The sequence below is a fragment of the Ambystoma mexicanum genome, chromosome 6p, assembly GCF_040938575.1.
Source record: "Ambystoma mexicanum isolate Mex_15411 chromosome 6p, UKY_AmexF1_1, whole genome shotgun sequence".
Lineage (NCBI taxonomy): Eukaryota > Metazoa > Chordata > Amphibia > Caudata > Ambystomatidae > Ambystoma > Ambystoma mexicanum.
Window position 1 is genome coordinate 461,351,758 of NC_090935.1, and position 26,989 is coordinate 461,378,746.

Genomic DNA, 26,989 nt, shown 5'->3' on the forward strand with positions numbered 1-26,989 from the left:
CTTTCATGTTAGATTTTTTATTTCCTCTTCTGTTTCCCTTTGTAATTCCAGAGATCTCTTTTTGTTGTAGGATGTGCTTCGTATCATGTATCGTCTCATGTATGCCTTGCTTGAGGCCCATAGAACTGCTGTGCTGTCGACTGATTGTTTGTTGATTTCTAGTTAGTTCTTGATTGTATTTTTCAGGTATAGTTTTTGTTTTGGTGTCTTCTACAGACTGGCGTTCAAGTGCCACTTCGTCACTCTCAAATGTGTAATATCTAAACATGTATGTAGTGTTACTAGTGCATGGTCTGCTAGTCTCATGGGCAGTTGAGTGTATTAATCCATTTGATGTAAGGAAGTAATCTACTTTTGCCCATGTTCCGTGCGCATATGACATGTGTGTGTGTTCTCTTTCTTCCGGATTTATATTCACCACAGGTCTATTAATCTGTGGTCAATCATAATACCCTTTAAAATGTTGCAGTCTCTAATCCCCATTTTATCCATTACCTTTGATCTTTCTAGTAGCCCATCCAACTCTAGGTTTCAATCTCATCCCAGTGTGACAAGTACTTCTTTAATTTCTAAAGAATCATGCCCAGATATGAACAGAACCCCCTTTCTTCCAGTGGTTGCAGATTGCCTTGTATTTTGAGTATTAAAAGGTAGATTCTACCTTCCCCATCTAGTCATGTTTTGACTATTTCACAGTGCAGGTTAGTGTTCAGTAGTATGGCTTTTTTCCCATTTGTTCAGCAGCTGTAGGTTACCTTGCCCACCCATCCCTTTGCTATCTTCTTTCAGATTTAGCTGTGTTTTCTATATTAAATCAATGTCCACTTTTTTGATTTTGAGATATCGAAGAGTTGTTTTTCCTTTAAATATAGCTGTTCAGCCCATTTACATTTTGTGTTATTATCAAGAGGTTGTGTGCAACTGTGTGTATACTGGCATTTGTCTTGATTGCTCCTTGCTCTTCTCCAGTGTGTTGTATATATTGTCTGTTTGGTTCCACTCTTTTTTGCCTTTTTGGCATGAGTTTTTGAGAGAGTGTTGTATTTCCATTAGCTGTATGCCTATCGTTATAGATTCTGCGTTGTACCTTGTGAGGGAACTAGTGTAACCTAGAAAATTACAATAATTTAAGAAATCAATCATATGTAACATTAATTTTTGAAAGGACAAGCAAATTTATTGCAGCAAAACTTTGGATCCTCTATCTTCTTGGTGAGAGTCGGGCTTGCACCGATCCCTTCTTCCATGATTTGATTTGATTTGATTTGATTTGATTTATCATTTGTATTGCGCATATCATCTAGGTGCAGATCTTAACTGAATTGGATGGACCATCGTCACTGACATAACATCTATCTATGGTTGCCATTGTCACTCTTAAGTTTGTCATTTCTTGTAGTAGACAAACCATTGTCTTTGCCATCGTTGCTTGCGTTTCCTCATCCTGTCGAGGCAAATCTATGAAGAGGTATTTTCTGGATTGTTATTCATTTAACCTGCTTTTTATATTAGATTTGAGTTCTTGTGTCTTATTTGGGCTGGTAAAAATGTTTTCTTTTCAGCCACACAGTCCTTCTTTAGTTCCTTTCTTCCTTATTGTGGTTGCAAGTTTGCATTGGTTACTTTTGTGAGCACTTATGTTCTTCCATTTCAAATTTGGGACGTGTATTGCTTTTGTCCATTTTCTATGTTTATTTTTGTCTTTGGCCTTGCGTGTCAATTACACTTTTTTAGTTTTTTGCTTTGTTTTTCCCAATCGCTTCTGGGCAGTCTTTATTTCATTGCACTGGTTTCAGGCGATCGTACTCCGGCTCAATTATCCAGGTTCAGCGCCCTCACCTCTTTGTTTATTTTGCAGCTGCCGGCCAGTGCGCTCACCTGTTTCTTTGTTGTGGGATGCACTCAAGCTTACTTCCTTTGGTCTTCTCTTGTGCCATTCTGGTGATTCTGTTGGTTTCCTCTGGCTGCCACGATGTTTCAGTGCCAACGGTTTCTCTGCACTACCCACTCTGTGAACTGCCACCTTTTCTTATCAGGTGGGTTGTTTAGTTTACAGTGGGCTGCAATACTGTGCCACCGCTCTGGTCTTCTTTTCTACTTCTTCTCTGCACCCCGGCATCTCCTGGTTTTCCTTGACATGTCAAGGTAGGTTGGACTGGGTACAGGTGTTTGGGGCCTTGACATTAGAGAGACTTTGCGTAAGTCACAGCTCTGGCCATCTATGGCCATCCGAGTTGGCTCTTTGCGACATGTAAAGCAGTTCTAATAACAAAGATTTAAACAAAATGATTTATTCCAGTTACAATTCACATATGATTCTAAATATTTCAGCTTATTTAGACACTATTTATGACAAACTATTGCTTTCTGTTTTGGCTTATTAAACACTACTTGACTCCCTCTTCAATGATGTTGAATTTGTTGCAAATAATGCTCGGGTTCTCTAGATGTGTTGCTTTTGGAATTATGGGAAAGTGATGCCTACCTCACTCACTAATTTCAACGAATCGCCCTCACAACACTTCAGTTCAATGTGTTTATTAAGGATATAGATTTCAGTTGTATAGACTATAGCAGACCTGAATTATAGGATGTGTTATTCCACATTCAATTTAAAACGTCTAAAGCTTCCAAAGATCAGACATTGCAAAAGTAAGTCCCAATAATAGGATGCTATCCAAGATGTTAATTTCAATAACAAATCACAAAGCACAACAGCTTGCAGTACAATTTCCTTTTAAAGGGCATACCAGTTTAGCAGGACTCAATGGGCCATGACCCGGACTCAATGGGATTTAATACATTTTAAGTAGAAATGTTCCAATAATCTTGTTGCATAGATACCCATTTTTAATCTGTCTTTCACAGGTGTTGGGACTGGTAGGAATACAGAAGAAGTTCCCAAATAGGGACCTCCCATCCCCCACACACCGTCACAGGCCCTATAAGAGAGCCAAACATTTAAACAAATGCTTATATGCTATATTAAGATATTTCCGATAAGTCTAGGATAAAATAGTCATTATAATAATTTCTTGTGTAAATAGTATCACAAATTTATCTTGAGGCACTCAGCTTAATATGGTGTTAATATTTATTCGTAGGAACACAGACTCAACTATCCTTAGACAGCTCCATCAGATAAGCTCTCCCAGGTGATCTGGTGCTATTTTGGGAAAGACCTCTGTATTCAATCTAATATGGGTCAGAGATATTCCCATCAGCTACATCCAGTTGGAATCCAATCTGCTCCTTTCCTGTCAGACTGGCTTTCTTGCTTCTGTGTTTTCCCAATACCCTCCCTTCTTCCTATGTGTTTTATCTTAAATATCAAGCAAACTATGCCGATAAAGAGAAGGTAAGGCCATCTTATTTCTATTGGTTTACATATTTGATTGGTCTCCAGACCCATGGGAAAATAACACATCTCATCCCCCTCCTTTCTTATATGTATTTTATTTATTTATTGGGTTTTTATAATGCACATATACACAATGTGTGTCCAGGTGCAACAAGACAAGGGATGAAACGGTCCTGTTAGGCCTTGTGACATTCGGATCATGCAAGTGCATGAACAGAAGTGCAGGAGTGAGGGGGTGCCAGATAGTGAATTGAATGCCCATGGAGGCCAGGTGGACAAGGCCCATGTAGAAGAGAGTGCAGAGTCAAACATGTCCACATGCTAAGTGTGAGGAGCAGGCTGGAAGGGCAAGGGGTGCAATCCCAGCCAGGCTAGTGCAGGGGGAGAGAGGCCAGAAGGCAAGAGCAGGTTGGTGGGTCAAAGGAGACTAAGTGCAGGGGTAGACTGTTAGGGGGGGCCTGGTGCCAAGTAAGAATCTGAATACCTTCAACTCTCTCTTCCTAAATATCTTCCTCCTCGAGCTCTTTGCTCATCCGCCTCCAACTCCCTCATGGTCAGTCGCTTATCCAAGCAACAAGTTGGTGGTATATCTCTTTTTTTGACTGGGGCCTCCCTCTGGAACAGCCTCACTGCCTCCTTGAAACTCGAGGAGAACCATCTCTGGTTCTGGAAGCACCTCAAAACCTTCCTATTTGCTTCTGCTTTCTCCCCTCCTCTCACCTTCTGAACTTTTGGCTGAAACTGGAACTGCACTGGTCACCTGGCTACCCTCTGATCTTAGGCCCAAGGTTCCCTCCCCTGCCATTGCACACCTGTGCTGCCTCCCTGGCAACCCCCGCACTTGGGGACTGTTTTCTTGTATCCCTACAGCCCCCCACCAGCACTTGACACCTGATGTCTGCACTTACCCTTGCACTTGCCACCAGCTGGGCAGACTTTTTACTTGTTGCTTTTATTTATTCTATTTATTTTTTACTGTCAATACCATGTACTACTCTGCCCCCTTGCCCTTTCCCCTCACACTTTTTCCCCTTCCTGCTTCTCCTGCACTTACACGATCTCAATGTCACCTGACCTAGTAAGATCGCTGCCTCTGTCTTCCATCTGTTTCCCTTCCCTTGCCTCATCGCACCTTGAACCACTTGTGTATAGGCGTTTTATAAATGCCATATCATATCATATAATACGAGGTGGAGACGGAAATATTTGCAGGGGAGGGGGAGAGGCAAGAGAAAAGGAGGGTCTTGCGAAGCTTCCGGAACTTAAGGCGATCCAGCTCATGTCTGAGAGGTGTAGGGAGGCCATTCCAGAGGGAGGCACCTGCAGAGGAGCGAGGTCCACCCCCCACTCTCTGCTTGGAGAAGTTTCTTATCTGCAGAGAGTTGGAGCAAGAAGATGAAGGGCTTTAGCAGAGTTGGATGTAGCAGGGTCTTAGGCTCCAGAAAGCCTTGTGAATGATGCAGAGGGTTTTGAACGTAATCCTTGCAGCAACCAATAGCCAGTGGAGATATTTTAGGGCTGGAGAGGCCAAGTATAAGTCTTGTAGTCATATTCTGGATTCATTGAAGGGGCAAAGGGAGGAGATAGGTAGGTTTAGGAAGAGGCTGTAACAGTAGTCCAGCCTGGAGAGTACCAGAGCTCTGAAGACATTGAGCTTCTGGGGTAAGGTGAGGAAAGGAAGATTGCCTCTGAGGAGGTGAAGCTGAAAGTGAGCCTTCTTGGCAAGCTCCATTATGTGAGGAGAAACGGAGAGAGAGGAGTCAAAGATGACACCAAGGTTTTTGCTTACAGGAGGGTGAGGGGAGGAGTACCATGGAGGTTGGCCAAAGTGTAGGGGGAAAGAGGGCACTGGAGTCCCAATGAAAAAGATCTTGGTGTTACTGGCATTATGGCAGAGATTGTTATCAGTGTACCATGCCTGAATCGCAGACAGACAGTCAGGTATGAGAGAGGAAGAGAAGGAGGCAGAGGAGGGGAGCAAGAAGGAGAGTTGCATGCCATCCGCATAACACTGGAAGTTAGGAGAGAAGGAAGAGATCAAATGGGTTAGGGGGGTTAGGTAGATGTTGAGAAGCCAGGCTCTTTCACATAAGACTGGATATAAAATTGTTTGTCTCAAATTTGTGTTTAGTTTCCCAATAAGTCCACCCACTAGCATCTGACATCACTTAATTGCAGACGTTAGGCACAATTATTCCACAATTATCTAAATATAGGTTCTATGCATCTTAAAACTTATAAAATAATGTTTCAGTGAGTCTCACACTTTTAGATGTAAACTGATTTGCCTACCCTGTACAATGTACAGTCACACAATTTTGATGAGAATATTTTAGTTGCAAAAAATCCTGCTGCCAGTAATCTTCATAGGTGTGGATGTGAGATTAAGTCGCAATCATGCACATTTGCTCATTTTTGTAAACACGGCATTGGGAGACTGATATGTAACATTTATAAAGCTCTTCATTTTAATCAGATTTAAATGCACTTTAAACCTTATTGTCAACCTAACATGCAGTTTCAGTTCATTTTACCCCATTCTCTATATCATGCCTCTCGTGTGACCTAGGTTAAAGTGGCATCTGTTCCATTAGGACTTGCTCTTAAAATCAATATGCCCTTATGTAATACATTTCAAATTTGGGACCTATTATACTTAGTGACCTTTGGTCAACTGAACACAACTTTTTTCTTAGGTGTTCCAGACGTAGCCAGTTATTAATTCTAAAGTTATTGATCCAAGCAAGTAGATGATAGTTTAAAATACCTTATGTTTGTAGGCTGATATGTGCATTTCTAAACATGAAACCACGAAATAAGCAATGTATGATGTCTGTGTTTGCTTTAGATAAAGGGTGTCTGAATTCCTTATTGATCTGTGTGTTTTGCAGCTCCATCCACAGAAAACTACCTTCAACAGATGTATTTGCTTTGAACATTAACATTCTTTGACAACATCGGAGTATTTGGGGCCTTCATTTGAGTAAAGGGTTATTTTTAGAAAACTACTTTTGTATTGAGATAAACACTTTTTTTATCTGGGTTGTGCCTATTACAAAACCTGCAGTTGAGGTGACAGTATGTATTGTCAGCATGAATGTGACTATATACACTTACTAAATAGACATAACAAATAATCAAGTCACTCTTTACTCTGATTGTATAACTAGAAAAGGACTATTGGAATACTTAGCATAAGCAGGTTTTGCCTATCATCAACTCTGCTGACGTTACATTTCATGTTTTCGTAGAGAAAAGGGACAGGTGAATTTCGTTTATTTACTTTGTTTTATCAGTTCAACATTGATTACTTTCTAATATCATTCTTACCTCAAAACATTAAATAGGCAGCATTATATTAAGTCTTATACCAATACATCAACCCTTTGCTTAAATGGGGGGTCAAAGGAATTTTGCAAACTGCAAAAGCTCCAACGGTCTGAGCAATATTATAAGTTGCACTGTTAGTTAGTAGGGGCAGGAAAAACAGCCAATGTTCGTACTGCAGAAAGATGAATAGAAGAATGTTGACTGCAAAGGAAAAGGAACTTTAGCATGGCGGATAACCCAGGCAGTACAACTGATGAGGGGTGGTGAGGGGTGGTATCTCAGGGGCAACGCGTTTGTCTTGGAAGCAAACAACGCAATGCAACACAGTTTTGAATCCCAATCCAGTGCTTAGAAACCAATCTCTGGTATTAAACGCATTATAAAAGAACAATTTATAATTATAACACTGCATTGTCACATTTTCAGTATCTCTGGCTTCTTCCTTGACAGCCATCTCGTGTGGCACATCCAGGGATGTCATTTCAACCAAGATGCCAGGGGTAGCAGAAGAGACATCACACAACCCTTGACCTCCGATGACATTAGAGGAAGTGATGTCATTTGACCTCACCCAAAGTGACATCACAGGAAACAACCTTTCACCCCTTCACAAAACAGGAAGTGCCATCACATAGCATTGTTCCTAAGTAGACTATGAAAAGTATGGTTACAATATCACTGTAAGTGATATACATTTCAAACAAAAATGAATCACCATATGTACTGTTAATAGTGTTTATGGGCCCATATTACCAAATGACTAAGAATGCAAGCAGACGTCCAAGGACAAATAGTAATGATGTGTTATTATATAGCACTTGCGCTTAAGGCCTTCATATAGAACAAATGTACATACAATATCACCCAACCTCTGCTGGTACTAATTTATCAACCTCAGAAGCTTAAAAGGCTGAGTTGGCCTTGCAGGAATTCGAACCTGGAATCTGCAGATCACACACAAATCGCAGCAGTCAGTGCTCAACCCGTTGAGCTATCTTACCATCTATAGCTATCTTACCGGCTACAGTAATATGAGCAATTACATGGCTGAAAGCAAATTACACTCTGTAATGGTTACCAGTAAACTGGTAATTGATATTTAACAGCTCTGGTGCACAGTTGGCCACATGTCATACCTGCGTAGATCTACATTTCAGGCTTCCGAGTTTGGCAAAATACATGCCATTGGAAGTGTTCATAACTGTGTATTAAAGAATTTACAGTAGCGCAGGGAAATCAGGCACTCACACGACTACCCGTACTCTGGGCACTCGTTACCTCATACATGCTAACAAACATCCTGAACAGCATGCCATGGAGGTAGAAAAAATAGACATATCACAACAAAGCATTAATTGTGGCACAATAAAATAAAGGGCCATTTTATGTTCTATGTTCAACATTTCTACACTGTACTCAAGCTTTTAGGCACAAGAATTTTGCAAGTGACTGAGGACACAGAGTTGGAATGTCTTGTGTTGATCGTGACAGAGACAACGGCAGAAAAAAAACATGCTGTAACTGCAACTTGCAAAAAGCTAAATACTTAGTCCGAAATGGATGCTTATTCTACTCTAAATGCTTTTTGGAAGTTTTTGTCTCCATTGTGAATTTGATGTGTTTAAGAACTCACCCCCTGAATTGTGTCTGAAATAAACCTTTAATGATTCTAGCAATTATTGTATAGAATTCCAGAACAGATTATTTGGCATTCCTATTCTTTCTTATTTAGGGTCACTGCTCAAAGTGCTACACTTGTGGAACCCACGGTTTTTTTTAAGAGGCCTGAATAAGAAAACCAGCAACTCCAGAAACAAAGAACAGGCGTAGCAAGGGAAACCACAGGGGTAGCAATGGCGATCTCGGGGGTTGCAGGTTTGACCCCTGGCGACAACCACGTTATGTCCCTGGGAACAACTATGTGTAACAGCTAGATATTGAAACCAGGGAAGTACTGTGTGTATCCTTGATGACTTCTCCTGTGTTTTCTCTCCTCGACTCTTCAGTGCTCTCAGCTCCGTGGGAAAAGGGCCCATGCTCACAGAGCAGCAGGTATCCTAGAAAATGTATTAAACAGGATGACTGTCTGGCCTGCAGTGCCAGCATTCAGTTCTGTTTTCCCACTGGGGTAATTGGTGATGACCGTGGTCAAAGTAACATACATTTCTCTGGTGCCTAGCTATTTTTAACAAGTCTTCATCAATCCTGCACTAGTAGAGAGGAATTTTGGAAACTGCAAACGCACCAACTGATCTGAGCAATATTCTTAGTTGCATTGTTAGCTAGTAGGGACAGGCACAATTGCCAATGTGCATACTGCAAAATGAATGTCGGTTTGAGAAAAATCGGCCCCCTCTTTCTGCCCTAAGTGCCAATATCAGCACTTTGGCATAACACCCTTTTAATGTTTTGCCATTGTATTCAAGGAGTGGAATTATGGGCAGAATCTGCCAGTTTGGTGCTCCTACGCACGTTTTGCCCACACCTTTTAAGGAGATAATTGTGCACCATTCATTTGGTGCTAATCACAGTTTCTAATTGTCGAGCGCTTGAACACAATTACCCGAAACTGGAGCATTTAGTGTAGTGGGGCATTACAGCACACGATTTACTTAAATCTGGCCTCACAGTCCATAGTCTCACGATGGGCCTGTAAGTGGAAATTATCACCTTTTTCTATTATTTGACCTAGTCAAAGTGTTTCATATTTTATTTCATAGTCTAATTCTTTTCCTCAAAGTAAGACTGTTTATGCTTTGTTTTCCCTGTAGGAATTGAAGAAACCAAAAAGCCTGAGAGCAGAAAGTGGAAATTATTCCAGAAAAGGATGAATCGCGCATGTTGCTCCTGGACCTGCTGTCCATTGTTTCTGAAGCTCCAGCAATTCCTACTATTTGTTGTATCTCATGAAATGTTCAAAGGATCTTTAGTTATGTGTATTATCATCAATACCATTGTGCTATCAATCCAGTACTACAATGCACCCTACCTGGTTCATCTGGAGAGAGTAAACATGGTAAGTGCTAGTCTTCTCTACATTGTTTACCAATCAAGTGTAAGTGACATGCTACATCATTTCCCATCACAACATGCGAAGCATACTTTATGAAGAGTGAATGTCCAAGTAGAAATCTATCAGTCTGTTACGTTACGGGCCTCATCACGAGTTTGCAAATCTGCAGAATTACCACCAAGCACAATTACTGCTACAGCCACGTGTCTCACGGCATTACCGCAGGAGTATAAGTGGCGATTTGGAAGTGTAAATCCCCACTTTTGGAGTACATGGGAATCCATGGGTATTGTCAATGGATTTGCCGTTAGCGGTAATACCACATGGATAAACGCATAATGCTGGAGGTACATCATCCCCTTTACTGCCAAATCTGTAGTATTTATATCTTTTTGTATTCGTTTGTTTTTGTAGTGCACAGACAGGCAGAACGGACTGCATTTAGGCGCAGGTCATAATAGTACTTAACTGACAGCAAAAAGATTTGCAGAAGAATCAGGAAGAGAATAAATAATTGGAAAAGATGGGCTTTTAGAGCTTTGTGAAATGTCAATAAAGAGGTCCTAGTTCTCAAATCAAAGGGCAGGAAGTTCCACAGTCATGGCCCATTGACAGAGAAGCACCTGTCTCCCCCTTGGAATACAATGAGATGAGGGTAGCACTAGTAGTTTTTCATCCTCTGATCTAAGTGATCTTGGTGGCTGATAGAAAGAGATCCAACTATTTAACATGCTGGTGCAAGTCCATTTACACATTTCTAAACCAGACAAAGAATTTTGAAATCAATTCTTTGACCTACCGCCAGCCAGTGTAGGGAAGCTCGAAGATTTGATACTGAAATACACTTTGGTGCTATAAAGACCGCCTGAAAGCCACATTTTGGGCTGATTGCAATCGTTGAAATTGATATGTATATTATTGGATGATGAAGAGCTTGAGGTGAATCATATTTTTGGAAACGCTTGCCATGTTAGAACCACGGACAGTTGCTGGGGAAAAAGTCTGGAAAAAACATTTGGGGTTATTTGGTGGTTGAAAGAGGGGCTGGGAAGGGTGGGTCTTTATAGATGATATGGGTCTATTTTTGTAGGTGGACAAAAGGTCGGGCAGGGTTCGTAGCTGTCCGCGGACACCACAGTAGTTCACGGACATCACCGTGAACAGACAGCTTGGAAAATACATTTGGGGTTATTTCATGGCTGGAAGAGGTCATGCAAATGATAGGGAAGTGGAATTAAGGTAATTCGGAGTGGTTTTTATAGGGGAAAAGGGGTTTGGAAATGACACAGAGTCCATGATCAATTACGGTGTCCGAGGACATCATTTCGATTGTGGGGGGGTCAGGGTGAGTTTTATTAGTTGACAGTGTATAATACATACTTGTTATATAGTTAAATGTATTGTGGTGGTTGAGGCCAGTTGCCATATTCCGGGGGCATGGCCGCAGGCCATTGCCCCAAGAATATGTGCACTGGCCACAACCACCACTGTAGTAATATGTGTATAGTAATTATAGGTAATATAGTAGGAGTATGGCCAGAATAACCATAGAAGTAATATGTGTATAGTAATTGTAGGTAATTTAGTGGGAAAACAATGTGTTTGTAACATTAAGGAATAAAGTAATTGAACTGTACATTGGTACTTATGATTGTAGTACAATTGAGGATAGTGCTCATAGAATATGTATTTGATTATAATTGATGTGGTTAGTTTTGTAGCATTTTGAAGCTGGAATCGCTGGTTTGTTTTCTGTGGAAAAAACAGTACAATGTGTTAAGCAAGATAGTTTAAAAACTGTAGTTTTTATACACTCATGCAAGTACATTTTTGTAGACCCTCATAAACAGTACATTCTACGTACTATGTTTGATGCAACATTAGTGTATGACACACTACTGTTGTTTTGACATTAAATAATCACTGGGTCATTGGGGAAAAAATCTGTACTAGATTAAAAAACCCTTATTACAGTTACGTGAGTGTAAGGGTGATAGTATGTTTCTTTGAAGAATGTTGTGATTGATGGAATGCTTGAAGTAGTTAGATACCTGTTGGTGTATTCTAACGACATGAGAGGTTAGAAGATGTTTTGTTGTATAAAAATTGAGATGGTGTATTTGAAGTGTTTTGGAAAGAAGGGTGTTTTTCAAGTATTTAGATACATGTTGCCATATTCTAACTAGATTGACTTTCAAAAGTACTATTGTAGTATTATGGATGTAGTTAGATACCTGCTTGCATATTCTAACTGTTAATTGTGCTATTGTTTAGTGACTAAATGTGGGTTTATTAAGTAGGCATTTTTTAAATTTGCTGGTAACTTGTGTTTTGAAGTAACAGAGGTATTGCTCCATTCAAACCATCCACTTCTTTTTTTTTTTTTTTTTTACATATGCAGTGTAGTACGCTGAAGTAGTTGTGGCACCATTGTGATATACTATACATACTGTTGTGAAGGTTTTCCTTCCAAGAGATACTTGGCTGTGTGTGAAGCATGCAAGTTTACATTTATTTTCGGTACCATCTGCATTGTACCTTAGAAGCATTACTATGAGACATTGGCTATGTGAGTTTATTTTTTTGGTGGAACGAATGTCTGAATTGCAAAAAGGACAAAATATTCCATGATTTGCATTATGCAGAAGCTGGTGAAATGGAATGAATTCAGAATTTGGTATGGATATATATACAAATCATTCATTAGGAATGTGGTATTTTGAAACATGGTTGCAGAGAGTGTATTTATGTTTCAAAATGCATGAAATCTGGAGGATTTCATTTATAAGGATGTTTTTGGTTTCCAGTACTTGAAGTAAGTACATTGGGAATGTGTGTGGCTCTTCCTTGGTGTTTATTGTAAATGTTACCATTCCTACACAGTATTCAACTTCTTCCCTTATACCTGAGACACTCTAAGAGGCCGATTCATGGAATAATTAGCGCGGCGCAAGTGGGCAAAAACGTGCGAATCGCAGTGGAACAGCGAAAATCGCAGTGCAATTGCGAAAATCGCACGAAAAGCAGCGCACGTCGATTCATGGAAGGCCGTGCGCGAGAAAACCAGCGGATGTGCGATAAAAAGTGCGCGGCGCACGTTGGCGCACAGGCCATCTAACAGCGTGCGCCAGGTCACTGCGAAAATCGCACAGGCCACAGCGAAAATCGCACATAGCGCGGCGCACGCAACAAAAGTAGGCGGAACACGGGCGTAACACTCGGAATGGGGAACAACTTGCCAAAACGTGGGCGTCACGGGGGAAGTACAGGGCACAAGTGCGCGGAACGCCCACACGCTCGCCTACAACACGTATTCATGGAATAGAATAGGGGAAAAAAGCGCACGCTCAAACCAGCGCACAGGCACAAACACGACCGCCACAAGAAAGCAGGCGGTAGCGTCTCTGCGGCTGTAAGAAATGTGCGCCAAAAGGTGCGCCAACAAATCGCACCTATATACTGCCATGATGAATGTCCCATACTGTGGCCCTCCAGGAAAAATGACGTGCAAAGGGGTACCCACAAACACGGACACCCGCTGACAAAAAATACATGTGCGTGTATACCGGGGTGCGCGGGAAGTCTAACACGCGATTTCAGCAGGGTACGTGCATCACAGGGGTTCGCGTGAAGTTCCTCACGTGATCGGGCCTGGGGGAGCGGGCTACGTGTATTACAGGGGTTCGCGTGAAGTTCCTCACGCGATCGGGCCTGGGGGAGCGGGCTACGTGTATTACAGGGGTTCGCGTGAAGTTCCTCACGCGATCGGGCCTGGGGGAGCGGGCTACGTGTATTACAGGGGTTCGCGTGAAGTTCCACACGCGAACAGCCTGGGCGCGTGTATTTCAGGGGTGCGCGGGAAGTTCCACACGCGAACAGCCTGGGCGCGTGTATTTCAGGGGTGCGGGGGAAGTTCCACACGCGAACAGCCTGGGCGCGTGTATTTCAGGGGTGCGGGGGAAGTTCCACACGCGAACAGCCTGGGCGCGTGTATTTCAGGGGTGCGCGGGAAGTTCCACACGCGAACAGCCTGGGCGCGTGTATTTCAGGGGTGCGCGGGAAGTTCCACACGCGAACAGCCTAGGCGCGTGTATTTCAGGGGTGCGGGGGAAGTTCCACACGCGAACAGCCTGGGCGCGTGTATTTCAGGGGTGCGCGGGAAGTTCCACACGCGAACAGGCTGGGCGCGTGTATTTCAGGGGTGCGGGGGAAGTTCCACACGCGAACAGCCTGGGCGCGTGTATTTCAGGGGTGCGCGGGAAGTTCCACACGCGAACAGCCTGGGCGCGTGTATTTCAGGGGTGCGCGGGAAGTTCCACACGCGAACAGCCTGGGCGCGTGTATTTCTGGGGTGCGCGGGAAGTTCCACACGCGAACAGCCTGGGCGCGTGTATTTCAGGGGTGCGCGGGAAGTTCCACACGCGAACAGCCTAGGCGCGTGTATTTCAGGGGTGCGCGGGAAGTTCCACACGCGAACAGCCTAGGCGCGTGTATTTCAGGGGTGCGGGGGAAGTTCCACACGCTAACAGCCTGGGCGCGTGTATTTCAGGGGTGCGCGGGAAGTTCCACACGCGAACAGCCTGGGCGCGTGTATTTCAGGGGTGCGCGGGAAGTTCCACACGCGAACAGCCTAGGCGCGTGTATTTCAGGGGTGCGGGGGAAGTTGCACACGCGAATAGCCTGGGCGCGTGTATATCAGGGGTGCGCGTGAAGTTCCACATGTGATTTGACAGTGTGGGTCCTCCCAGGTGTACCCTGTACACCCTCCACGGCCCCTGCAGGCAGCCCACACCACAGGGGACTACCCTGCATCCCTGGTCATGTCCCGCAGGCAGCCCACCCACCATGGGCATGCCCCCCAGCAAAGGCACATGTCTCCTTGAACTAATGAACACCAACTCATGTCCCCTTGCACCCCCACCCCCCAGCACTGTGGGGCACCTGCCAGCAGGCCCCCACCCATGTCCAACTCATGTCTCCCACCACCCCCACCCCCCAGCCACCAGGGTCAGCCTCCACCAGGCCCCCACTCATGTCTCCCACCACCCCCCAGCCACCAGGGGCACCCTCCACCAGGCCCCCACTCATGTCTACCACCACCCCCACCCCCCAGCCACCAGGGTCAGCCTCCACCAGGCCCCCACTCATGTCTCCCACCACCCCCACCCCCCAGCCACCAGGGGCACCCTCCACCAGGCCCCCACTCATGTCTACCACCACCCCCACACCCCAGCAGTGCAGGGTCACCCTCCACCAGGCCCCCACTCATGTCTACCACCAGCCCCACCCCCCAGCCACCAGGGGCACCCTCCACCAAGCCCCCACTCATGTCTCCCACCACCCCCACCCCCCAGGCACCAGGGGCACCCTCCACCAGGCCCCCACTCATGTCTACCACCACCCCCAGCCCCCAGCCACCAGGGTCAGCCTCCACCAGGCCCCCACTCATGTCTCCCACCACCCCCACCCCCCAGCCACCAGGGGCACCCTCCACCAGGCCCCCACTCATGTCTACCACCACCCCCACACCCCAGCAGTGCAGGGTCACCCTCCACCAGGCCCCTACTCATGTCTACCACCACCCCCACCCCCCAGCCACCAGGGGCACTCTCCACCAGGCCCCCACTCATGTCACCCACCACCCCCACACCCCAGCAGTGCAGGGTCAGCCTCCACCAGGCCCCCACTCATGTCACCCACCACCCCCACACCCCAGCAGTGCAGGGTCACCCTCCACCAGGCCCCCACTCATGTCTCCCACCACCCCCACCCCCCAGCACTGTGGGGCACCTGCCAGCAGGCCCCCACCCATGTCCAACTCATGTCCCCCACCACCCCCACCCCCCAGCACTGTGGGGCACCTGCCAGCAGGCCCCCACCCATGTCCAACTCATGTCTCCCACCACCCCCACCCCCCAGCCACCAGGGTCAGCCTCCACCAGGCCCCCACTCATGTCTCCCACCACCCCCACCCCCCAGCCACCAGGGGCACCCTCCACCAGGCCCCCACTCATGTCTACCACCACCCCCACCCCCCCAGCACTGTGGGGCACCTGCCAGCAGGCCCCCGCCCATGTCCAATCCATGCCCCCCTGCACCTGGGTCCCAACATTCCCCAATCATGTCCGTAATGCCCATCCTCCCCTGCCAAAAGGCCCAACCAACTATCACACCCACCCACATATCAAAGGCAATTACATGTTACACCCCCAATTTAAATAATGCAATTTAACACATGTCTGTCACACACAATGGCTGCAAGTGAATGACAAAACACCCAACATGACATGCCTGAAAGCAATGAGATGATACGACACATTGAAGATTAAAAAAAAATTATGTATTTAACAGCAAATAGAATGGAAATGAAATAAGAAACAACACAAAGCAAATCAAACAAAACAAGATGAATGTCCAAGAAAATAATCTGAAAAATCAAAATAAGCCAATGAAGAAGATCATCCTGGGTCCATGAGCCCTACCAAATTAAACCTAACTGACTACTAACTAAAAACTGAACTATATACAAAAAAGTGGTGCATTGTCCAATCGCAACCAAAAAAAAATCAAAAAAACAAAGGAAACCTAACCCTAACTATACAACTATATACAAAGGCAGCGGGCTATTCGGACGGCTCACTGGTTGTTGTCATGGGCCAAGGCATCATCGAACTCCTGGTCAATGGCTTGGAGGCGGGCATGTTCCCTGGCCCCGAGGTCCCGCAGGGATAACGCAGTGGCAAGCTCAAACTCCCTGCGAAGACCCTCGAGGCTTTCAGCCCGCCTCAGCGCCCTCCGCATGGAGTCCTCCGCCCTGACCATCGTGAGCCGTTCCTCCTCTGCCCGCTGCCGCTCCGCACCTATCCGCTGGCACAACCTCTCCCACACGGAAGCCACTCCCATTCCAGGGTTCTCCTGCCCTCCGGCCGATGCCTGCACCCCTGATGTTGATGGCCCCGAGCCATGATGCCTCCCACGTTGAGCCTGCTGCTGCCTCCGACGCAACTGCCTGTGCCAGCACGACAGCATCCAGGCTGATGGAAACCACCGACGCCGTCGTGCACGTGCCCTGCCCGATGATGCCGTCACATCCTCCATCTGCTGGGGTCCAGTTGCTCTGGTGTCCACCCCTGCTGGATCTCTGACTACCGACTGTGGCAGGGATGGGATCCCCACCGAGCTGGCTGCATTGGTCGGGGCAGGTCCACAGGGGGCCCTGGTGGCATCTGGGCTGGAAGACGGCAAGGAGAACGACTGGTGGATAGCCTGCACAGAGGAGGAGAGGGCCGCCACATTGGCCAACACATGCAGGAAACCCCCGAACATGGCCGATCCCAATTGGGCCACGTCGGCACGGTGCACTTCGTGATGACGTGCGTGCTCCTCCCGGGAAGCACGCACGGCATCACGAATCACAGCCGTGCGCATCGCGACCCCAATCAGGACCTTCTCCGCACGGCCAGGGGTTCCCACGTCCGCAGGTGGAGGGGAGTCAGGTGACATGGACATCCCCTCTACCTGCGGACAGGCCTGGGACGGGGCATCCCTGCTGGTGCATGGTGGTGCACTCACAGGGTCAGGGACAGCGACATGCACAGGTCCCTCCACGGTGACCTGTGCTGCCTCCTGCCCCTGGCCCTGGACTGCACCACTTGCACCAGCAGGGATGCCCCCACCAGGCCCCATGTGTGCCCCAGTGGCGGCCTCCTCCTCCTCTGTGCAAACCACCAACCTGGATGGCTCCTCACCGTCTCCCACCATAGCAGGCCCCTGTAGGGGCTCACCCACCCCTTCCACTGCAGCCGTGGGGGCATCCCCGCCGCCTTGCTCCACAGCGCCGTCTCCGCCCTCTTCTTCACTAGCCGCTGCGTAGAGGGAGACAAAGAACACAAGCATCAGGGCACTGTACAATGGTCCCCTAGACAGGAAGCAATAGCAGATGAGCACCACTGTCAAAGTACACTTCCATCATGTCCCTCCACAACACATGGGTCAGTCCAGGCAAAACACACACAGTAACAGGCATGGTGCATGCCATGGACATTTCCATGCATGTCCAATGGACTCTTGAAACATTCAATGATATGTAACTCACATGCATCATGGCTCATGCCCATCACATGCACACACTTCACCTCAGTCACATCCATCTGGCCCCAAACACACCAAACACAGCGGATACAAGGGTAATTTGGCTGCTTTACTGAATCTCTGCATTGTCACACACATGTGTCATGCATCCATGGCATGCACAAGTCACAGACACGCAGGTCAGGCACACAGACATGGCTACCATATATGTACCTGGCATCAGCACCCATCCCTCACCCCCACCCATGTCCAGGTACAGAGACTGGCATGCTCTCATGTTCAAAATCTGAATAGGGCTCCCCATGCGGCATTTCAACACATGCAACAACCATGTGCATCACACATCACTGGTCGCACATGCATTACCATGATGTCCCTGCACACATACATGCATACATGGCCTATGGCACACATACAGGCAAGTATCATAGAACCAGCACACCGCAACATGCCCTGTCTCACACAGTAATGCATGGACACTTACCGCTCAACTCCAGACGGGCCTCCCTCTCAAGGATCTGGGCGTGGAGCGCTAGGCGTACGCGTTCCAGGACCCTCATCTGGATGGAACTCATGCGGCCCCGGCCCCCCTCCACGAGGCGCCGGGCCTTCACAAGGGTCCTGGACCTCAAGTCCTCCCAGCGCTTCTTGATCTTCAGGACGTCGTGGGTTGCCACCCCCTCCGCGTTGATGGCAACCACACAGTCGGCCCAGATCCTCTGCCGTCCTTCCTTGCTGGCGCGGGACGATCCAAAGAGGGCATCATACTGCCCCAGGACATGCTCCACCAGGACACCAACTTCGGTGACAGTGAAGCTGGTGCCCCTCTGCCCCTCTGGCCTGGGGTTGCCACTGGTGCCAGATGTGGAAGTGCCCGACATGGCAACCCCAGAGGCAGGTGTGGGTGGGCAACTGGGTCCTGGGGCTGGGCTGTGGAGCGATGTAATCCCAGTCGGGAGTCTTCAGTTCCAGCAGGGGTGGACACAGCAACTGGACCCCTGCAGATGGCTGATGTGCAGGCACCAAATGGCAGGGCACGGTGGCAGCAGGCAGGCAGGCAGGCAGGCAGCAGCAGATGGCACGTGGGAGGCTGCTCGGGGCACTGGGGGGCAGTAACTCGGCCTTCTGGGCAGGAGCGTGGGCTTCCGTGTGTTTTCGCGTGGCCAGCTTGATACGGAGTGATTTGGCACGTGAAAATCCTGCACGTCAGCGTGAAATCCGAGGAAAGGCCCTTAGCGCGTAAGCGCGTCAGCACGCATACGGGATTCTATTGGACCAGAGTCCCTCAGCGCGTAAGCGCGTCTGTGACGTGACCCGCACGGTTGTTCCCCACTCAGCACGTGATGACGGGCACACGTGGAGATACTGCACCTCAGAGTGTCATCGCGTGTAATTGGACAAAAGTGCGCGTACACGCGATTGGCCTATGTACGTGTATTTAATGGGTGCGCGGCCACTTACACACGCAAGTACGTCAGCGAACCTGTATCCCGTGGTGCGTGTGAATTTCCGCACGCTATTGGACTGGGAACTGGATTCCAGGGGTGCGCGGGTCACACGCTGTATCCCGTGGTGCGTGTGAATTTCCGCACGCTATTGGACTGGGAACTGGATTCCAGGGGTGCGCGGGTCACACGCTCGCCTAGAACACGCGCTAAGCATAAATTTGCGCACTTTAACAATAACAAGCTCAGACGCCAGGATGAACATACCGTTCCTAGCAGCAGTGGCAGTGGGCTACCAAAGGAGGAGGAGGAGGATAGTCAGGGCCAGAATATTCACACCCAGAACAAGCCTTTTCGGGATGCCCGATGACCAGGTGTATGGGAGGTACAGGTTTCCACCACACATCATACTGGACCTGGTGAGTGAGTGGGAGGATGACCTCACATCACCCACCCTGTGCTCCCAAGCACTCAGCCCCCTGGAGAAGGTCCTCAATGTACTGCACTTCTTAGCCACTGGATCATTTCAGCGGACAAGTGCCATAGTGGGTGGGGTGTCACAGGCCACCCAGTCACGCTGCCTACACCAGGTCTTGAACATCATGACTGCACGCCCATCAGTCCGCAGGCACATATACCTGCCCAGAACACCTGCAGAAAGGCATGCTGCCGCCCTGGATTTTTACGCAGTGGCACGATTCCCCAAAGTGCTAGGTGCCATCGACTGCACCCATGTGGCTCTACGTCCCCCCAGGGCATCTGAGCACATCTATAGGAACCGCAAGCACTGGCATTCCATCAACGTGCAGGTAGCATGTAATGCCAAGGGAATCATCACCTCAGTATATGCCAACTATCCCGGCTCCACCCAAGACAGCTTCATTTACCGAATGTCCACCCTAAGCCGGGACCTAGAAGCTGGGCGGCATGGCGATACATGGCTGCTTGGTGAGTATGTATGCCACTGCACATGCATGCATGTTGGATACTGAGCAAGGTCACAACCTCACCAATGATACCAATCCCCACCTCCACAGGGGACAGTGCCTACCCTCTCAGCCCCCACATGATGACGCCAATTAGGAACCCCACCACGCCACCCCAGGTAAGATTTAACACAGCCCACATTACAACCAGGGGCATAGTGGAGCGCACATTCGGAGTGCTAAAGTCACGCTTTCGCTCCCTTGACCGTTCTGGCGGGCAGCTGTTATACGCTCCCCCAGTAGTGTGCAGGATCATAGTGGCAGCATGTGTCCTGCACAACGTTGCAACACGCCGGGGCCTGGCCGTGGACATGGTGGTGGCCCCACATCCCCAACCACATGCACAGCCGCTGCGCATGGGAGGGGAAAGGGCACGGGGGGAGGCAGCCCGTACACAGCTAGTGGCTAATTACTTCACATAGAAATCACACCCCTGTGGAGTGCACACTGCCCTGGCACATTCCATCTGACAATCAATGATGACTCAACCTGACACTGATCCTGAATGTCTGGAGAATGAATCGGGAATTCCATGTCAGCCTGAGATTGTTCACCTGGAAGTGTCACAGTGTGTGCATCCCTACCCACACAGACACCACCAATGCAGTTTTGTGAAGTTACACATTGAAGCAGCTAAAATGAATACCCACTTGCAAAATGCAACAAGAAGACAGTGCCATGTCAGCCAACCCAACCCCAGCACTGCCACACGACACACCGTGCCATGTCATGCTAATTGCAGGTAAACAAAGTAATCCCCACAACATGACATCACTCTCACTATGTACAGTGGCACTATTAGAAACCTGCAACACCTGAAATGCTCACTGCAATGCCGGACCAACAACATACTTGAGCACGTAGTACCATTAACATGACATCACAAATCTTACATATTAGTAGTCTCACCACCTGGAAATGCCTGCACTCCCACCACTACCAACTGTGCAGTGTTGGCGCCATGTAGAGTTGTAGGTGCACTGCTGCCAACATGGTCCCCATCTCCAGACTAGAGGTCCTTGTGTGGACTTGAGGAAGGGACCTGCAAATTGGGAGGTAGACACAGAAGAAGAGTTACACATCAAAGCAACATGCAGTGTACAACACAACAGCAATATGCACTATGAATGTATACACAGTATTGACTACAGACTGGCCACACAGCTCATGGGAGTCCAACGTCACTGTGTAATTCACTGTCACTTGGGCACACCCTTTGCAAGCCCATGGAAACGGGAAGCAGGAGGGGTGTGTGTGACTCAAGCCCAAGCTGGCTGCATTGGTTGGGGCAGGTCCTCAGGGGGCCCTGGTGGCATCTGGGCTGGAAGACGGCAAGGAGAACGACTGGTGGATAGCCTGCACAGAGGAGGAGAGGGCCGCCACATTGGCCAACACATGCAGGAAACCCCCGAACATGGCCGATCCCAATTGGGCCACGTCGGCACGGTGCACTTCGTGATGACGTGCGTGCTCCTCCCGGGAAGCACGCACGGCATCACGAATCACAGCCGTGCGCATCGCGACCCCAATCAGGACCTTCTCCGCACGGCCAGGGGTTCCCACGTCCGCAGGTGGAGGGGAGTCAGGTGACATGGACATCCCCTCTACCTGCGGACAGGCCTGGGACGGGGCATCCCTGCTGGTGCATGGTGGTGCACTCACAGGGTCAGGGACAGCGACATGCACAGGTCCCTCCACGGTGACCTGTGCTGCCTCCTGCCCCTGGCCCTGGACTGCACCACTTGCACCAGCAGGGATGCCCCCACCAGGCCCCATGTGTGCCCCAGTGGCGGCCTCCTCCTCCTCTGTGCAAACCACCAACCTGGATGGCTCTTCACCGTCTCCCGCCGTAGCAGGCCCCTGTGGGGGCTCACCCACCCCTTCCACTGCAGCTGTGGGGGCATCCCCGCCGCCTTGCTCCACAGCGCCGTCTCCGCCCTCTTCTTCACTAGCCGCTGCGTAGAGGGAGACAAAGAACACAAGCATCAGGGCACTGTACAATGGTCCCCTAGACAGGAAGCAATAGCAGATGAGCACCACTGTCAAAGTACACTTCCATCATGTCCCTCCACAACACATGGGTCAGTCCAGGCAAAACACACACAGTAACAGGCATGGTGCATGCCATGGACATTTCCATGCATGTCCAATGGACTCTTGAAACATTCAATGATATGTAACTCACATGCATCATGGCTCATGCCCATCACATGCACACACTTCACCTCAGTCACATCCATCTGGCCCCAAACACACCAAACACAGCGGATACAAGGGTAATTTGGCTGCTTTACTGAATCTCTGCATTGTCACACACATGTGTCATGCATCCATGGCATGCACAAGTCACAGACACGCAGGTCAGGCACACAGACATGGCTACCATATATGTACCTGGCATCAGCACCCATCCCTCACCCCCACCCATGTCCAGGTACAGAGACTGGCATGCTCTCATGTTCAAAATCTGAATAGGGCTCCCCATGCGGCATTTCAACACATGCAACAACCATGTGCATCACACATCACTGGTCGCACATGCATTACCATGATGTCCCTGCACACATACATGCATACATGGCCTATGGCACACATACAGGCAAGTATCATAGAACCAGCACACCGCAACATGCCCTGTCTCACACAGTAATGCATGGACACTTACCGCTCAACTCCAGACGGGCCTCCCTCTCAAGGATCTGGGCGTGGAGCGCTAGGCGTACACGTTCCAGGACCCTCATCTGGATGGAACTCATGCGGCCCCGGCCCCCCTCCACGAGGCGCCGGGCCTTCACAAGGGTCCTGGACCTCAAGTCCTCCCAGCGCTTCTTGATCTTCAGGACGTCGCGGGTTGCCACCCCCTCCGCGTTGATGGCAACCACACAGTCTGCCCAGATCCTCTGCCGTCCTTCCTTGCTGGCGCGGGACGATCCAAAGAGGGCATCATACTGCCCCAGGACATGCTCCACCAGGACACCAACTTCGGTGACAGTGAAGCTGGTGCCCCTCTGCCCCTCTGGCCTGGGGTTGCCACTGGTGCCAGATGTGGAAGGGCCCGACATGGCAACCCCAGAGGCAGGTGTGGGTGGGCAACTGGGTCCTGGGGCTGGGCTGTGGAGCGATGTAATCCCAGTCGGGAGTCTTCAGTTCCAGCAGGGGTGGACACAGCAACTGGACCCCTGCAGATGGCTGATGTGCAGGCACCAAATGGCAGGGCACGGTGGCAGCAGGCAGGCAGGCAGGCAGGCAGCAGCAGATGGCACGTGGGAGGCTGCTCGGGGCACTGGGGGGCAGTAACTCGGCCTTCTGGGCAGGAGCGTGGGCTTCCGTGTGTTTTCGCGTGGCCAGCTTGATACGGAGTGATTTGGCACGTGAAAATCCTGCACGTCAGCGTGAAATCCGAGGAAAGGCCCTTAGCGCGTAAGCGCGTCAGCACGCATACGGGATTCTATTGGACCAGAGTCCCTCAGCGCGTAAGCGCGTCTGTGACGTGACCCGCACGGGTGTTCCCCACTCAGCACGTGATGACGGGCACACGTGGAGATACTGCACGTCAGAGTGTCATCGCGTGTAATTGGACAAAAGTGCGCGTACACGCGATTGGCCTATGTACGTGTATTTAATGGGTGCGCGGCCACTTACACACGCAAGTACGTCAGCGAACCTGTATCCCGTGGTGCGTGTGAATTTCCGCACGCTATTGGACTGGGAACTGGATTCCAGGGGTGCGCGGGTCACACGCTGTATCCCGTGGTGCGTGTGAATTTCCGCACGCTATTGGACTGGGAACTGGATTCCAGGGGTGCGCGGGTCACACGCTCGCCTAGAACACGCGCTAAGCATAAATTTGCGCACTTTAACAATAACAAGCTCAGACGCCAGGATGAACATACCGTTCCTAGCAGCAGTGGCAGTGGGCTACCAAAGGAGGAGGAGGAGGATAGTCAGGGCCAGAATATTCACACCCAGAACCAGCCTTTTCGGGATGCCCGATGACCAGGTGTATGGGAGGTACAGGTTTCCACCACACATCATACTGGACCTGGTGAGTGAGTGGGAGGATGACCTCACATCACCCACCCTGTGCTCCCAAGCACTCAGCCCCCTGGAGAAGGTCCTCAATGTACTGCACTTCTTAGCCACTGGATCATTTCAGCGGACAAGTGCCATAGTGGGTGGGGTGTCACAGGCCACCCAGTCACGCTGCCTACACCAGGTCTTGAACATCATGACTGCACGCCCATCAGTCCGCAGGCACATATACCTGCCCAGAACACCTGCAGAAAGGCATGCTGCCGCCCTGGATTTTTACGCAGTGGCACGATTCCCCAAAGTGCTAGGTGCCATCGACTGCACCCATGTGGCTCTACGTCCCCCCAGGGCATCTGAGCACATCTATAGGAACCGCAAGCACTGGCATTCCATCAACGTGCAGGTAGCATGTAATGCCAAGGGAATCATCACCTCAGTATATGCCAACTATCCCGGCTCCACCCACGACAGCTTCATTTACCGAATGTCCACCCTAAGCCGGGACCTAGAAGCTGGGCGGCATGGCGATACATGGCTGCTTGGTGAGTATGTATGCCACTGCACATGCATGCATGTTGGATACTGAGCAAGGTCACAACCTCACCAATGATACCAATCCCCACCTCCACAGGGGACAGTGCCTACCCTCTCAGCCCCCACATGATGACGCCAATTAGGAACCCCACCACGCCACCCCAGGTAAGATTTAACACAGCCCACATTACAACCAGGGGCATAGTGGAGCGCACATTCGGAGTGCTAAAGTCACGCTTTCGCTCCCTTGACCGTTCTGGCGGGCAGCTGTTATACGCTCCCCCAGTAGTGTGCAGGATCATAGTGGCAGCATGTGTCCTGCACAACGTTGCAACACGCCGGGGCCTGGCCGTGGACATGGTGGTGGCCCCACATCCCCAACCACATGCACAGCCGCTGCGCATGGGAGGGGAAAGGGCACGGGGGGATGCAGCCCGTACACAGCTAGTGGCTAATTACTTCACATAGAAATCACACCCCTGTGGAGTGCACACTGCCCTGGCACATTCCATCTGACAATCAATGATGACTCAACCTGACACTGATCCTGAATGTCTGGAGAATGAATCGGGAATTCCATGTCAGCCTGAGATTGTTCACCTGGAAGTGTCACAGTGTGTGCATCCCTACCCACACAGACACCACCAATGCAGTTTTGTGAAGTTACACATTGAAGCAGCTAAAATGAATACCCACTTGCAAAATGCAACAAGAAGACAGTGCCATGTCAGCCAACCCAACCCCAGCACTGCCACACGACACACCGTGCCATGTCATGCTAATTGCAGGTAAACAAAGTAATCCCCACAACATGACATCACTCTCACTATGTACAGTGGCACTATTAGAAACCTGCAACACCTGAAATGCTCACTGCAATGCCGGACCAACAACATACTTGAGCACGTAGTACCATTAACATGACATCACAAATCTTACATATTAGTAGTCTCACCACCTGGAAATGCCTGCACTCCCACCACTACCAACTGTGCAGTGTTGGCGCCATGTAGAGTTGTAGGTGCACTGCTGCCAACATGGTCCCCATCTCCAGACTAGAGGTCCTTGTGTGGACTTGAGGAAGGGACCTGCAAATTGGGAGGTAGACACAGAAGAAGAGTTACACATCAAAGCAACATGCAGTGTACAACACAACAGCAATATGCACTATGAATGTATACACAGTATTGACTACAGACTGGCCACACAGCTCATGGGAGTCCAACGTCACTGTGTAATTCACTGTCACTTGGGCACACCCTTTGCAAGCCCATGGAAACGGGAAGCAGGAGGGGTGTGTGTGACTCAAACCCAAGCATCTGAACCAAATACATTACAAGCCTGCATGTGCCCAGCCACAATGCAGCGTATGCCCACAGGAACCACGGAAGCCAACAGATCGAAGCCAACAGATCTAAGCCAACAGATCGAAGCCAACAGATCGAAGCCAACACATCGAAGCCAACACATCGAAGCCAACACATCGAAGCCAACACATCGAAGCCAACAGATCGTCCCAAAAAAATTGGGAATAAAAGAAATCAAAATAAAAATAAAAATAAGAAACAATCAAAAATGGCCATTGATGGGCCCGAGGGGGTTGGGGAGGCCACCCAGGAGGTCCGAGGACAGGATGCACACCAGAACCCACCTGCGTGGATCCTGGGAAGATAAAACACCTCCATGGGCTCATGGCCCACACGGCTACCCTATTGTGGGAGTATCACTGCTGTCGCTATTATCACCCTGTGCAGCTGCATCCGGAGGTGGTTGCACTATGGGAGGCAGCCCACGCAAGGCCCTAGTCTGCTCCTCCATGGCTGCAAGCATGCGGGTGTGGTAGGTCTGGTTCTGGAGGATGAGTGTGCGGAGGTCCCCATGCAACAACTCACGGGATGCCCGGACCTCCGCCCTCGTTGCCTGCATCTCAGCTGAGAGCGTACGGGTGAGACGCTCCAGCTGCTGTTCTGTCCTTTGGTGTGTTGAAGCCTCAAGCTCAACAAGAGTCGTCCTGAGGTGTAGGAGCTCCTGCCTCAGGGATTCCCTGTGGCCCTGGGACTCAATGGAGATGGCCTCCTGCAGAGTCGCCAGTGCCGCCCGCCTGTCCCTGTTGGAGCCCAACATGTCCTCCCTATGTGACTGGCAGATGGAGTCGGTTGCCTACTCTAGTCGCTCCATCAGCCTTTCTGGGGGGACA

The 26,989-nt window shown here is 49.4% G+C and overlaps 1 long non-coding RNA gene across 1 annotated transcript in view; it reads left to right on the forward strand.

The window, feature by feature from the left end:
• The first annotated feature begins 9,468 nt into the window (after positions 1 to 9,468).
• Positions 9,469 to 26,989, forward strand: part of LOC138511521 (uncharacterized) — a 137,426-nt gene continuing 119,905 nt past the window's right edge. The window contains exon 1 of the long non-coding RNA XR_011280626.1: positions 9,469 to 9,707. This is a non-coding gene — a long non-coding RNA (uncharacterized lncRNA). The remainder of the gene's footprint in view (positions 9,708 to 26,989) is intronic.